Source organism: Rhinolophus sinicus, linkage group LG15 (genome assembly GCF_036562045.2).
Source record: "Rhinolophus sinicus isolate RSC01 linkage group LG15, ASM3656204v1, whole genome shotgun sequence".
Lineage (NCBI taxonomy): Eukaryota > Metazoa > Chordata > Mammalia > Chiroptera > Rhinolophidae > Rhinolophus > Rhinolophus sinicus.
In genome coordinates this window covers 47,363,179-47,378,141 of record NC_133764.1, presented here as the reverse complement: position 1 = coordinate 47,378,141, position 14,963 = coordinate 47,363,179, and positions in this window count along the sequence as shown.

The following is a 14,963-nucleotide window of genomic DNA, read 5'->3' as shown; positions in this document are numbered from 1 at the left end:
TATTGTGGTATTAAGTCTCTAAGAGGGTGGAAGTGGTTCCTTTGCTAAGCTGGAGATGGCACTAAGAGGGCAAGCACATCTGCTCTTACGATGAAGAATGGCAACTGGCTGAAGAATGAATTAAGTCAAATGGGGTTTGACAGCTTTTAAGCAACGCAAGTTAAAATTCTACCTCAGAGTGTAAATATGAGGTGTGATCAAACAATACGATGAAGGTTTAAATGATTACAGTAAAAGACATTGCCATTAACCCCTCTTAAAATATTCCCCCTTGCTTCAATCACACTTATCCCATCGTTCTTGCCACTTTCTGAAGCCGTTCCGGAAGTCCTCTTTCATGAGTATATTTAGTTATGCTGTCATGGCTGCCTCAATGTCCTCAATCGATTCAAAACAGTTACCTTTCATGGTCATTTTGACGGGGAAGAGCCAGAAGTTGCACAGTGCCAGATTCGGTGAATCAAGTAGATGAGGACACACTGTAATGGTTTTGACAGAAATTGCTGTACCGGAAGTGATTGTGTGACGTGGAGCCTTTCCGTCGTGATCAAAAAATACGGTGAATGCTGCTGCTTAGTGCCATCCAACAGAAAGGCAGGGATCTTCAATACGGGAAGCGTATGTGGAACCTTAGTAACAGTGTGACAAGTTTCAACTTGTTTGGTGTAGTCAGTCGGGTGTGAGCTACGGTTCAAGTGTCATAAATCATGGATCACAAACAACACATTAACATGAAATGGGCAAATGGTTTCATTCTCCATCATAACAACTCTCCGTGTAACACATCGCTTTTGATAAGGATATTTCTGTCAAACTAAAATATTACAGTGTGTCCTCATCCACCTTATTCACCGGATCTGGCACCACGTGACTTCTGGCTCTTCCCTAAAGTCAAAATGACCATGAAAGGTAAACATTCTGAATCCAGAACATCAAGGCTGCCACACCAGCGCAACTAAAATACCAAAGAGGACTTCTAGAACTGCTTCAGAAAATGGCAAGAAAGATGGCAAGTAAGTGTGTTCGAAGCGAGAGGGAGTATTTTGAGGGGGATTAACGGAAATGTGTCTTTTACTGTAATAAATTTTTTAAACATTCACCATATCTTTTTATCACACTTCATATGTAGAAACCACCATGTTTGAGTTGTTTCCTAGTTTCTTTGAGAATGGCGGATACAACCCACGTCTTTGAATTTCTTTTTCCTATCCCCATAGGAATTGGGCAAATCACTGAAAACTCTGAGCCTGTTTCAACGTTAAAACAGACTGAATTATTTCCTATCTCAGTCCCCTTACTGCTCCAATAGCCATGATTTTTAGTGCATTTATTTTGAGTATGAATACATAAAGTTTGAGGGCTTAAATTTATATTAATTTTAACAACAAATTGGAGAAATTTGTACCCCAGTTTTCTTACAGGAGTTTTAATTTCATATCTTTCCCTGTCTGTCAAAAGCATGTCTTTTTACATGGCTCTCCTACAGTACATGAAAATTATGTATTGTGTAAAGCAGAGCATTTGGGAAAAGTTACTAGGAGCTATCTCATTTTTACATGATAATAACGTCCTATAGAAAAGTTACAATACTTGATTCACTATATTTGAAAAGAGAATCTGAAGTTTAAATCCCTCCAAACTTATTTTTGATCCTTCACATTTAATACTAGTCTGGGGTTTTAGACAGTTGATGCTGACAGTGTGAAACTCCTATTGCCTGCATTTAAATTGAAGCTTTGCTGTCCCTGTGAACAGACAACGAAACTGGGATTATAGCTTGTTAAATCATTTCAGAAATAGTTCCCTTCCACCCCCAAGCACTACCACACACGGTCTCCCCACCTGATTTCAGCGAATGTTTTTCTCCTCAGGGCAAACCTGGCTGGAACAACAACAATTGACTTCTTAATGATTTGCACTTCAGAGGGCTTAATGTCTTTACAAATGAAAAAATCCACTGTGTAATAACAAGCTAAAATGAATGCAGAGCCTTCTGAGAAGAAATCATGCTGAATTATAATTGGGCTTATTTATAGTGATAATGTTTCTTTGATCAGTATGGTAAGGAAAATTCTGAGTTTAGTAGAAAACAATGTCGAAATATCAGTAATTATAATATTTTATGAATGTCTTAATATTAGATTGGACCATATAAAATTGCCAATGTAGGTTTTTATCTACAAAATGACCGTGTCACCTGCTTCAATCTAATAATTCTGCATTCTATAGTCCAAGTTATAAGCTCTTAATAGCAGCTTTCTGAGTGTGACATGGAACTTTCCATTTACCAGGCTGACCTATACCAGGGGGTGCCAAAAAAAGTATACACAAAAATGTAATCTTTTGTTGTCGGTATATACTGAGTATTACAATTTTAATACAGATTTTTCCTTTCTTAAAATGTGTATACATTTTTTGGGCACCCTCCGTATTGTTCAACAAAACCTGATTAAAATGCAAATCCAAAACTAGCTAAGTATTTAACGGCCTGATTTTAAAAATATATTATGGTAAAACAGAGTTAAGCTAGCTCGCTTATTTTCACACGTTTTCTCATTTAGCACCAAAAAGTTTCTTATATATATATTTTTACATGTATTCAGGAGTAAAAAGGTGTTATGTAGGGAGGGGAAATTCCCGAATGATTTAACTGTACTTGACATAAAACAGACTGTAACTGCAGATAATGGCCCCCTACGATGAGCCATTTGCAAGGCAGAAAAGGCCACCCCACAGAATCCTTGACATTCAGGATCAAATAACTAAAACTATTTCCTCTCACTGAGCTAAAATCTTTCTGTAATTTCAACCCCCTGGCCCTGCTTCTATATCTTGAAGTCAAATAGAATAAATCTAATCTTCCAAGTAAAAGACCTTTGCATATTTCAAGACAGGTGCCCCCTGAGATTCTGCCATAGAACAGTTTCTCTCTTCTGATAGCTCTCTTGATGAACTGGAGGTAAAGGACTATCCCTTCCCTACTTTTGAGGTCTAGACCACCAGAAAGCGCTAATATTTTCTCTAATGGTAAAATCCAGTCCCTCTGCAATGAACTGCATGCACTCAGTCAAAACACAACAACTCTAGACCTCAGAAACCACCGGTCTAAAATAAGGAGGGTTGTTCTGTGATGATCTCCAGGTCTTGCCGAGCATGAAAATTTTATAATTATATGACAGATGCAAACTCCATAACATTAATGTTAGTATTTTCATATGGAGTGAAATGGGGAGCAAGCAGGTTTAATACACCACACAGTACTTCTCAAAGCTCAATCATTTGCATACCAGCACCGCAATTTTTATCATTTCTGTGTACCACCTGTACTCTCATTACTTAAAAGCTTTCTTTGAATCAACTTACTTATTCCACTTGAATACTTTATCTTAAAAGGAAACTTTATATCAGCATAAATGCAAAACCATTGTCCTTTGTCACCAAAAGGATAATCTTAAACAGTTATTTTACTGGTTATGTTTATGCTTAAATACATACTATTTTAAAGAACATTATTTTAAAAGGTCTGCACGCCATCCAAAAATCATCTGAAGGATTTCACATAGCAGCCTGGAGAAAGCTATTTGGGGAAGATGGCACTAAAGGGAGGGTGCATTTCCTGCTACCGGGAGTTTCAGGGACCTTGTCTTTTTAGGAACTACCCCGGGTCAGAAGCAGTTTAGAACTCAAGGGCAAATTAGTGGAAATCAATCGCATGATCACCTATAATAATAAAAAGCCAACATTTGTTGAGCACGTATTATATGCCCACGGGCTTTTCATCCTTTTGAGTCACATTGTCTAATTCCTGAAGTTAATATTAGAGTCGAGCACTTTACCAAGGAAATCGATATTTATAATCTTGGGCCACAGTTGATCAAACAACTCCTACAAATCATTTTTCTTGGGAAAAAAACATAGCCTTGGGCTGTAGTACAATGTACTAAATGATGAGAGTGGAGGTTTGTCCTGGGGATGTCATCTCTGTGGACAAGAATCCAAATGACTCAAAACAAAAGACTCCTACTTGGAGATGAGTGTTCTCACAATGGGAGATGTACATGTAAAAATTATTGCCTTTTGAATCTTCACCTCCTTTCTTCCAGAGTTCTCCATACTACCAAAATGAAAAATATACACACAGAGATTTAACACAAATGACCAACTGTGTTTCCCCAAAAATAAGACCTACCCCGAAAATAAACCCCAGTGAAGATCATCAGCCAGACAGATGCATTTAGTATGTTATGACGATGTTCCAGAAAAAGATGACATGACAGTATTTGGATAAATATAGATTGTTGTACATAAATAAGACACCCCCTGAAAATATGCCCTAATGCGTCTTTTGGAGCAAAAATTAGTATAAGACCAGTCTTATTTTCGGGGAAACATGGTATAAACTTTTCCATGATGCAAGTGATAGTGCTACATAGGGAACGGCCCTCAGGTCTGATAGGGTGTGTTATGTTTGCATGTTACCCTACTGTGGTTTCCTGTCAATCTGTGAGCCTTGGGGAACCTTTTCAAAGACCTCCCTGGTTGAAGCTCAGAAATTTCAGGAAGTACCAACATCAGATGGCTGTTGTACAGAGTTACTTACTCTGTGAACTTTACCCACCTCTTCCTGTGTGTGTGCTTTGGATGGGTCTTCCTCCTCGTCAAAAAAACACATGTCCCAGGACACTAGCTTTAAAATTATGGTCTAGGTAGGCAGGTCTCAAATTAATGGACATCAGAATTTCCCCAGGGAGGCTGCCTGGGCCGCACCCAGGCCTATGAAATTAGAGTTCATCAAGGTGGAGCCTAGGAATCCACATCAAAGTTTTGAGAACTACCAATTTGGTTTAATTCCCTTATTTACCAAAAGGGGAAACTGAGGCCCAGAAAAGCGAAGTGAGTGACTCATCTAAGATCCAACTGTGTCAGAGCCTAGACTAGAATGTTCTTTACGGCTTCTTCTGGGGAAAGGAGATCCTCAGGAAATCCAAAAGCCTGTTCCGGCCTAGTTGGACTGCACTTTGTCAAGAATTTGACATCCTTCACCATGTGATACTTTTTAATGTTTCCCATTTCACCCGTTTATTTAGACCAGGCTCCCTTTCCTTGCCAATGAAATCCTTCTACTTCTCTCCCCTAAACAGCAGGTGATGGCACCATGAGTTGAACTAATCATTGCCAGTGTCACCAGAAACCCAAAACGAGCAGGAACCAGACCTACAGAACCTAGAGTTTGATATGCTTTCCAAAACCAAAACTTGAAAATCCAACCTGCAAAGGATGAAGTGAGACACATGAAGCAAGGCGGTAAGGAGTGGTGGTTCAGAACGCAGGCTTTCAGTGCCGTTCTGGGTTCAAGCCTGGCTTTGCCATTTCAGTTTTCTCACCTGCCCAATGGGGATAAAATTACTGCAGCATCAACTTCCCAGACTGGCTGTGAGAAGAAAATGGGAGATTGTGAAACCAGACCCTAATAATTGTTTTTCTAGTTTTAAGTGTCTTTCAGGAGATAACAACAGGCCTCCTCACAACACTCCGGAGACCACCAGACCAAGCCGATCAGACGGGTCCCAGGGCCTGGAGCAGGCACAGTTGGCAGCTAAATGACCCTAAACTGACCTCCAGAGCACAGTGGAACCAAAATTCACGGAACTCAAGTAGCAGAGAGGCTACTTTTACTACCCGGAGCCCAACAAGAAGCAAAGGGTGATCCAACGCTGGGACCACATTTGAACACATAGGACGGACGACTCAAACTCTGCCATATTGGAATTTCTTTGTTCTCTGTGGCTCCTTCCAGATCCCTAACCTTAGATGGCTTAGTTCCAAGACTACCCAATCAGACCCCCTGAATTAGAATGAATATGTATGTATAACCTCTTCTTACCATCAACCTCTTAAAACTGATCCCAAGCCTTTGTTGGAGGAGACTAATTTGAGCCTCGTCTCTGGTCTCCTAGTTCAGCTGGCCAGACCAATCAATCCATTTCTCTGTGAAAACCTGCTGCCTCAGACTTTTGGCTTCTCTGTAAGGAGAGCAAGGAACTCACTGCCTTTGTTTGGTAACAATTATATGAAAAATACTTTTCCCGATGCCTGGTTAATAGTAAACAATCAATGTTGGCTGGTGTTATTGTTGTTGCTGACAATGCTAGTCCATGATAGTGTCCCTGAGAACACTTGGGAAACATCCAAACTCATCCAATGAGTGTATCTAAATACAAAGCAAGCAATAACTTCACCAACTGCAATATAATTCTAGCTGAGGCAATAGTGGGTTAACAAAATAGGCAGTCAGCTTGCAGTTAAGCAAAAGGCAGCCACTCAGCCCTTCAACAAATTGGGGTTGAACCCCTACCACGTCCTAGGCTCAGAGCTCAGTGCTTTGCACATCTCTCCTTTACCCCTTACAACAACCTACTGAGGGGCTACTATGAACATCACCCTTGTTTTAAAGATGGAAAAACTGAGGTCCAGAGAAGTTGTCCAAGATGACACCATCAATTTATACTAGAAACAGGATGTCCACCCAGATTTGTCTGACTCCAGCGCTGACACCCCCACCCTCGAGATAACAAACTCAAACGCATTGCCAACTGGCCTTCTCTCTTCTGTGACTCTTCAAAAGCACTAATACTTTTCTCATAACCCCTCTGCTTTTTGTAAATGATTTTCAAGAGGGAGTAGAGCTTAAAAAAATAATGTCTCTTTATAGAACTCTACAACTGGCATTCCGTAGTCATTTCCCAGACATTGGTGCAGATGAAAACATCCACTGATGGTATTCCAAGTCGGAAATAGCAGCTCTGTGTTGTTAAATCATTTTGTTGCTGTTTTCAGCCAAGGCCTCCTTACAAAACAGTTCTCACAGCCATACCTAATGAACTGTAATTATCACCCAAAGTAATGGAGCTGAACAACAAAGGGTTAGCAAGTGTGAGAGTTGGTCAAGGATCCCACTATGATAGTATCTGTTCCAAACACTTGCAACCCAGTTGAACACATAACAGCAACACTTGTTATGAACCAAAGCAGGGGGTTGGTGCGTGTGAAGCACCAGGAAATCTGCGTGTATCAGAATAGCTGACTTGCTGATTGCAGCCAGGCTAATGCCCAAAGTGAGATCTGTGCAAGTCTCCTCTCTCACTAGAACTGTTGTAGCAAGATTATTTGTTCATTGCCACCACCCACTTTGAAAGTAAATTTTATGATTTCCCACTTAAATTTCCAGAGGTAGGTCTGTAAACCAGGGGAAGGTGAAGAGTTGATAAACACACCTGAAAAACAAAGCAAGCCAATTTGTTCTAGTCACCTAAGGTGCTCTAGGTCAGTGCAACTGGAGTGTGCTGATGCCAGGGCAGTTAGGGAGAGAACACACTGGACAGCTTGATAGCCTGAAATGAACCGCAACTTATTTATACATGATTTACCTTCTCAAGAACAAGACGCAGAGCTCTGACCACCGGGCTTTCTGACAAGGCAACTCCCTCTACTCCAACAGGCGTCAGTTCCTTGACGTGGGCGTTCCCTGCCGGAGGGGGTGGAGATGGGCTGTTTTCAGAACCACTCTGACCAGAGGCAGAATCTCTAGTCAGAAGGTGTAATATTACCACCCACCTGGGAAAGCTTCATGTTCTCGGTCTAACGCAGGCGCGCCTGTCTCCTATGTGTGCCTCCAGCGCCCTCTACAGGACTTTGTTAAGAACTGGATGCAGGAAACTAGGACAAAACTGTCCCATTTACCTGGGACTGAGGGGGGACTTTCAGTGCTCAAACTGGGAAGTCCCGGCAAGCTGAGACAAGCTGGCCACCTCATTAAATAAAGGAGGACCTAAAGCTGGGTGTAGGGAGTGGGACAGGGACCCTACACTATTAATCCATTATCACTTTATGGCTGAAATCCAGGAATGGGACGTGGGGCGAGAGCACAGACCAGGATTCTAAGGAAAGTGTAGGGAACACCTAGAGGTGAGAAGTAAGCTATTGAATAAAGAAGCCCTTTGCCCTGAGTCAAAGCCCATGGGCCCTAAAGCAGAGTAAGGTGTCAGATTCTGCAGCCCAGGCCGGGGGAATAGCAGGGGTTGGTGACTTACATGTTTTCTTGTGAGCTGTGAATCATTCTTTTGACTTTAATTCCCTAAACAAACAACTATTGAGCACCTATTCTATGCCAAGAATCCTTCTAGGCACCAGTCATAAAGATCCAATACAACTGGGCCCTGCCTTTCCTTTGACGAAGGGGTTGCCTATACAGTCAGAGACCAGTGGGTGAGCGCCGGCATAAATGAAACCCGTTGCACCAATGTGCCCTGGAAGTGCCTTTATCCAACTGAGCAGAGGGGGCAGCTTCTTTTCATGGGCATCCGAGCATGGCAGGAACCAGTTGGCAGGAGTCAGGCCCAGGACCGAGTGAGGGGCGCATGGGAGGAAGAGCTGGTCAGACCCCCCAAAGAAACTAGACCACCTTCTCCACCTGGCCCCTAGGGACTGACAGAGCCCAGAAAAGATGTTCGTTCGAAGCGTGAAAGAAGAAGCAATCAAATGTTCAACCACAAGGAGATTGATGAAATAAATTATGGTACTAAAGGTATTTTGTGCATTGATGAAGGTGAGAAAGATTATGTAGCAAATGGAACAAGCCATCTGCTATCATATTAGGTTTTTTCAAAAAGTAGATGTACTTTGGGACTGTGGACAATTGAATATGCATCTAGACAGACTGCAAAGGAAAACATAGAATCTGGATCCAGTGTGTTTCTGGTAACATTAGGGGTGACGTTTTATGCTTCTCTTTTCAAGACTGGGTTTAATATAGCCCAATCATTTTATAATAAACAAGGGGAAATAGCTTTAATGTTATAAAGTTCATATCTACTACACTAATGAAAAATACAGTTTAAAAAAGAGAAAGAAAAACACTACTGCTATAAGTTAGACCTGTTACAAAAGGGAAAAAGAACCATCCCAGATATACACATATGCAATTACCCAGGAAGAGAAGAAACAAGTTTGTACAGGGAAATTAAGTCTCCTCTCAACTTGTGGGGTTTAATTATTTTGTCCATCTTCCCACCCTACTGGTGCCAGAGGTGGCATCAGAACACCCAGGCCAGGAGTGAGTATACCAGCCAAAGAATGCAGATTAGCTGAGCTGCCCCAGGCCAGCTGGGAGACGTAATAAGAGGCTGGTGTCCTTCCAAGAGATGATCTTTGAAGGATAACAAATCCAGGCTGCCATCGAAATGAAGAGATGGAGACTGATTCAACACCTGGGCTGGGCTGAGTGGCGGCTTCCTAAGCACTCCGGGTGTGTGTGGATGACTAAGGAGGGACAAGAGGCCACCAGGACAGGTTCTCAGCTGCTGAGGGCCCAGCTCTGGGGAATCAGAGGTCAGGCCAGGGCCAAGGAGAGCAGCCCCCCAGCCACTCACACGCACCACAGGCTTCACCCACCCCCCACAGAGGTACTTCAGAAAAGGTGTGAGATTATTCATAGAAGTTGTAAACAGGATGCTTCCTGTTCACCCAGTTTCCAAACTCTAGGGACACCAGGGATGCCCCTCACATTAAGCTTTCTCCCTAGCACCTATCCCAAGACCCAAGGCCTCTACCTGGGGAGCCCTGGATTGAGAAAAAGGAAGTCGGTATTAGCTTACAGGAAATTTGAATAGTTGAGTCAACTCTGTACCTGAGCTTTACCCATTTGGAAACCTGGTTCTGGAATCAAGGGTGGCCACCTTTGGAGGTTGCCCAGCACCTTTGTTCCTTGTCATTCACCCCACTCGTTATACCCTAGAGAGACAGAAGCTGGAATATACCTGGGTAGAACCTTCTGGCCTCTCCTGAAAACTGACCCCCTGCCAAGCCTGTAGGCTGGGCAAATTCCTACAATGCCAGGGCCCTGTTGGCAAAGATTTCTGTCCTATCCCCTCTAGCCCAGAGCAGCAAACTGCTCTGTCATTACCAGTCACCCTTGCTGGATGGCCCCTGAGCCTCAATCATGACCCTGACGAGACTTCGGCTCTCTCAGATCCCTGGGGAATTTGCTATGAATGTCCCTTCCCGGCTCTCTCCCCAGTCTTTTCCTCGGAAATGAACAAACTGCCTGTTCTCAAGAAGAGAAGATCGTAGACAGAGGCCAAGGAGCCAATGAGAGCTCTTTCTCACGTGTCCATTCAATATTATTGATAGCTTAATATCAGAGATAGGGCACACTCAAAGATGAGGGAGGCCAGGGCCCAGGCCCAAGGAGTTAGAATCTCAGAGACAGAGGAGAGAAATGCACTAAACGCCTCAGGCAGGGTCACATGTGTGGTCCCGTGAGCCAGAGGAGCTCAGGGGAGGGAGACACGTACTCCTACCTGAGGACACCAGGGAAGGCTTCACGGAAGTGCAGCATCTGTGCTGGCTCTGAAAGCACAGATGGAGATAAAGGCATTGCAGGAGGGAAGGCAGGTGCTGGTAGAAAGTGCAGAGCAGAGATGGAAAGGAGCAGTGATCAGCCAGAAGCGGGTAGGGGTAAGGGGTTGTTTGGAGGATTTCATCTCCAGGGTTCTGATTCCCAGCCCAGACTGAATCTCAGCCTTAGCTCACTCCTGACTGGGAAGCATCGAATGGGTCTTGGAATGGGGGGGGGGGGGGGGCCTCTGTATGCAAGGATCCTATAGCCTTGTTCTCTGTTCAGTTCAGACACTTTGGTTTTCAGTCCTGCTGGGATACCCAGTGGCCCTGAACTTGATCTCTGTCAAACAAAGGGAGGAGTACCGCTTCCCTCCCAGCAGAGTACTGATCCCCAGCTCCCAAACCCCAATCAAACCAAAACCCGTGGGAGGCAGGAGAGGACAGCCATGAGGCCCCCTCCCCAGCAAGCCCTCCATCTGACCTCCATGTCCCAACCCCTTATTCTCAGCTCAACTAAGCAGCACTACAGAGTCTTTTCCAAAGAGCAATGGGAATGGCAACCTGAATTCCCTGAAACCATCCCAATGTCAAATCTTCTGCCCCCCAGGGACCCTCACACTTGCCGAATCAAGCACTGCTGATTTTCAGTGTAGAATATATGGTCCCCAGAGCAGAGGCACTGGGCCACAGACTCTGCCCCCGGGACGTGGCATCAGTGTTCCAACCTGAGGCTGCCTCAGCTTCCCCTAGCACTCCCTCCCCTCCCCACTGCCCCTCCCTACAGTCCGTGTACTGTCTTTGTGTCCATGTCTGTCTGGCCCAGGAGACTGCAATCTCCTAGAGAACAAGGGCCTCACTCATTCGCCTCCACATTCTCCCCGCCTTCCCTGGCCCGTGGCGAGTTGTCAGTGAAAGCAACAAGACTCTGGGGAAGATGGCCCTTTCTTAGCAGCAGATAGTGCCAAGGAGCTCTTGAAGATCTCGGATTTTGCAGTGGGGGATCCCCAGCAGCCAGGACAGTCCCATGGCTGGTCTGGGAGAGATCAGCAGACAGTGACTCAGTGCTGGGGAGCCCAGCTCGTCTTCTGTGACCAAAGGGCTCCACCCAGAGGACAGTCAGCTCAGATCCCGGTTCACAGGCACTTTTCTCTCCCAGGTATGGATAAGCCTCTGACCAGCTTTCCTGAAGAAATTCAGAAACCCCCCAATGCTGCTTCAGAATGGCTCTGAAGAATTACTCCCTTCTCCTGGAATAGCTGGTCCCCAGCCCTTGCCTCCTTTCCCAGGAGGGCCTTCTCTCTGCAAATGACAGTGAAATTGGGGCCGCTCAGTATTCTGCCTCCCAACTGACAGAGCTCTGAGAACCAAATGAGGCAATCCGGGGAAGGGGCCAAGCTAACAAAAAGTACAAGGTGTTGTTCAAACCCAAGGGGGTTTTTGGTTGTTGTCTACAAGGCGAGGTGCTGCAAGAAAATTCTCCCCTCCTGTTCTCACTTCCTCTTTTATTTCTCTACCCCGGGAAGGGGAAAATCCTGCAAAGATTACCAGCTGATGTTTTAAAGTATCACAACAACAGCTTTCTAGTTGCATTTTAACAGTATCATTTTAACAGCAGCCGCCACATGACTAGGCTCTGACGTTCCAGACTCAAGAATGACTAAATCAAAACAAATTGTGTGAGTGGAAAGACCCTCTAGTCCCATGCGCCGTCATACTGCCCTTTCAAAGGGCCTCCATCCTGGGCATGGATGCCTCCAAATGGACAAGCGCTGTGACCATATTCAGTCTGTTGAAGACATTGTTTCTGTGTTAAGCTAGACTGCATGGGCCTGCCACCTACTGGTCCTCAGTGGGGGCCAGATGGTATTTTAATAGTACATAGAACCCAGGAATGCCCCAATCCTCCTCAGCCTGCTCGCCTTCCCACAGGTTCCTGAGGGAGCCAGACCAAGGAACAGCAGCTAAATGGGAGTCACAGTCCCCTAGCCATACCAGCACCAACAATGTCACCAAGCTCTGGGAACAGTTCTTCCATTTACTGGGATTAATAATAACACATGTCTGTGTTATGTTGCCAGGCCCTGGGATGAGCCAAGCCAGGAGTGACTAATGAAGGACTCACGAGAAGGAAGGATATATTCAGTGGATTTGCGAAGTGGGGAAGCAATGAGTGAGGCGGTGTGGCTGGAAGGTGGCCCCAGCATGCCTTTGAGAGACACTAGGCCTTGACACACGCTGACTCATTCCCCCCCAACCCCGCCCCTGATGAATACCTACCCTGCCATCAAGGTACAGCCCACACGTGCCCTCCTCTATGAAGCTGTTCGCAGCACCTCCACTTCCAGCTGGAGTGAGATGCTCCCCATCGGTGGTGTTAACAGCCTGTATCTCCTACCAACGAGTGTGCTCCCAACCTGAGTCGCCATGGTAACCCCAGAGCCTGGCTCATAATGGGTTTAAAGAAATATTTATTGACTGTCATCTTTGTGCCTCCAATGACTAATACACACAGTATATTATAAAAGAGTGACTGGGTAAATGTTCATTGAATGGGTGGTTGAATGAATACCAAGTGGTTATAGGGCTAGTATATGGCCAGACCTAAGGACAGGCACCCTGCCTTACACTTACACCACTTTTGTTCCCCATAGGGCCTCACAGTGAAACAAGCACTTCCCTGGAAGGACTCTAGTCAACTCAACATTGGAGAATCACTCATTGAACAAATATTTACTGAGCTCCTACCATGTGCCAGGATGTGTTACAGACGCTGGGGCTCCATCAATGAACAAAACACAAAAAAACCACAGCTATCAAGGAGTTTACATTCAGTGGGGAATGAAACTCTTGTCTCTTGTGTCATATACACCTTCATTCCTTCCCTTCACACCTTCTCGTTGTCTACTCTAGGGCCTGGGGCTTTAGCACTTTAAGGCAGTAGGGCCATCCCACTTTCTTCCAAGAGAAACTGCAGTCTTCGGAAAGGATAACAGACAAGTGACTGGTGAAGGGTAACTAGGAGAGTGAAATGGTGCCATCTCAGTCATCAGTGACAGGTTCAAGGGAGGTGGCACTTCTGCTTCCTGGTCCTCAAATCCCACTCTGCACTCACTGACAGTGTCTTCCACCTTAGGGCGGAACTGGGCCTCCTATTTTAGCTAACATGAATGAAATAGATTCAGCTTTCATAATTGGATGACGCCAAATGTCCTGATGGCCACCGTCGCCCTGAGCACCTTGCCCGTCTTGGGCCTTTGGTGTGTCACTGTCCCGGGTTTCCGCCTCAGGTGCATCACTTGCCTCTCCAGCTACCTGGTTTCCGGCAGGAAGACCGTTAGCCTTGCACATGTTGTTTTACAAGCATTTGGAGAGGGGCTGCCAGCCTCCAGGATGACTGTCTGATGGAATGTGGGTGCTGTTCTTAGGCAGCATTTCCCACTTTCCTGGGTGGCATGAATCTCGCTAGGCACTGGGAGTGGGTGCCAAAAGACACTGAAAAAAAAATCACTTGCACAGAATGAGGGGGCGTGCATCTGCCTGAGACCTGGTTTGTGTGGTTTTCCTATAGAGCTAGGCACACACAGTGCAGTCTCAACAAAGATTCGTTTTGAAGAAAAAAAAAAGCTACAAAATGAATGATAAGAACTATTTAAAGTAAACATGTGAGGAATTGTTACAAAGTGATCAATCCTTTCTTACAGCAAATGATCTTAAGGGGGTTTTCATGGGGTGGATTTGTTAAAGGTTTGAAGGGAGTCGCATCCCTCCTGGAGTCCTCTTTCCTATGTCCTCCCAGAAGTTGAGGGGCTACTGCTCCCAAAAGTAACAATCACTTACAGAACCCTTTCATGCCCACAGCGCTAGAGAAGGGCATCAGTACAATCCCTTACCAGAAGAAAGCCTTACAACTTCCACAATCATGGGGATCAAATACCAGGTGTACCAAAAATATGTACACATTTTAAGAGACGTTATCTATGTATTCCTTTTAGAAGTTGAATTGAATTATGGTAGCAATGGGTAGTATGACGTTCACTCAAAAGATGGCATTAAACAAATGAATGCTAACATCGTTCATTATATAACAATTTTAATACAGTTTTTTCCTTTCTTAAAATATGTATACTTTTCTTTTTGGCACCTCTGTCTATGGTGATGGAAGGAGAACTGACTCTCAGTGGTGAACACACAATGCAATGTAGAGATGATGTATTACAGAATTGTACACTTGAAACCTATGTAGGTTTACTAACCAATGTCAACCCAATAAATTTAATAAAGATAAAAAAATACATTTAAAAAAGAAACTATATATGCTCCACATTTCACAGTTAATAAGTGATAACCTCTTCATTCCCTTCCCATTTCTGCCTGTAAAATTGAACTTGACAGGCCTGTTTTTGTCCTTACAATTCCAACTGATAGCATTGCCTCCAAAATGCTAACCACCATCATGAATGCAAGTCCCTAAGAAGGAACCACAGAAGATGGCCTCTCTGCCCAGCATGGCAGAAGGACAGGTGTACTCTCCATCAGAAATCCAGTTCAGAGAATCAGATTTGAGA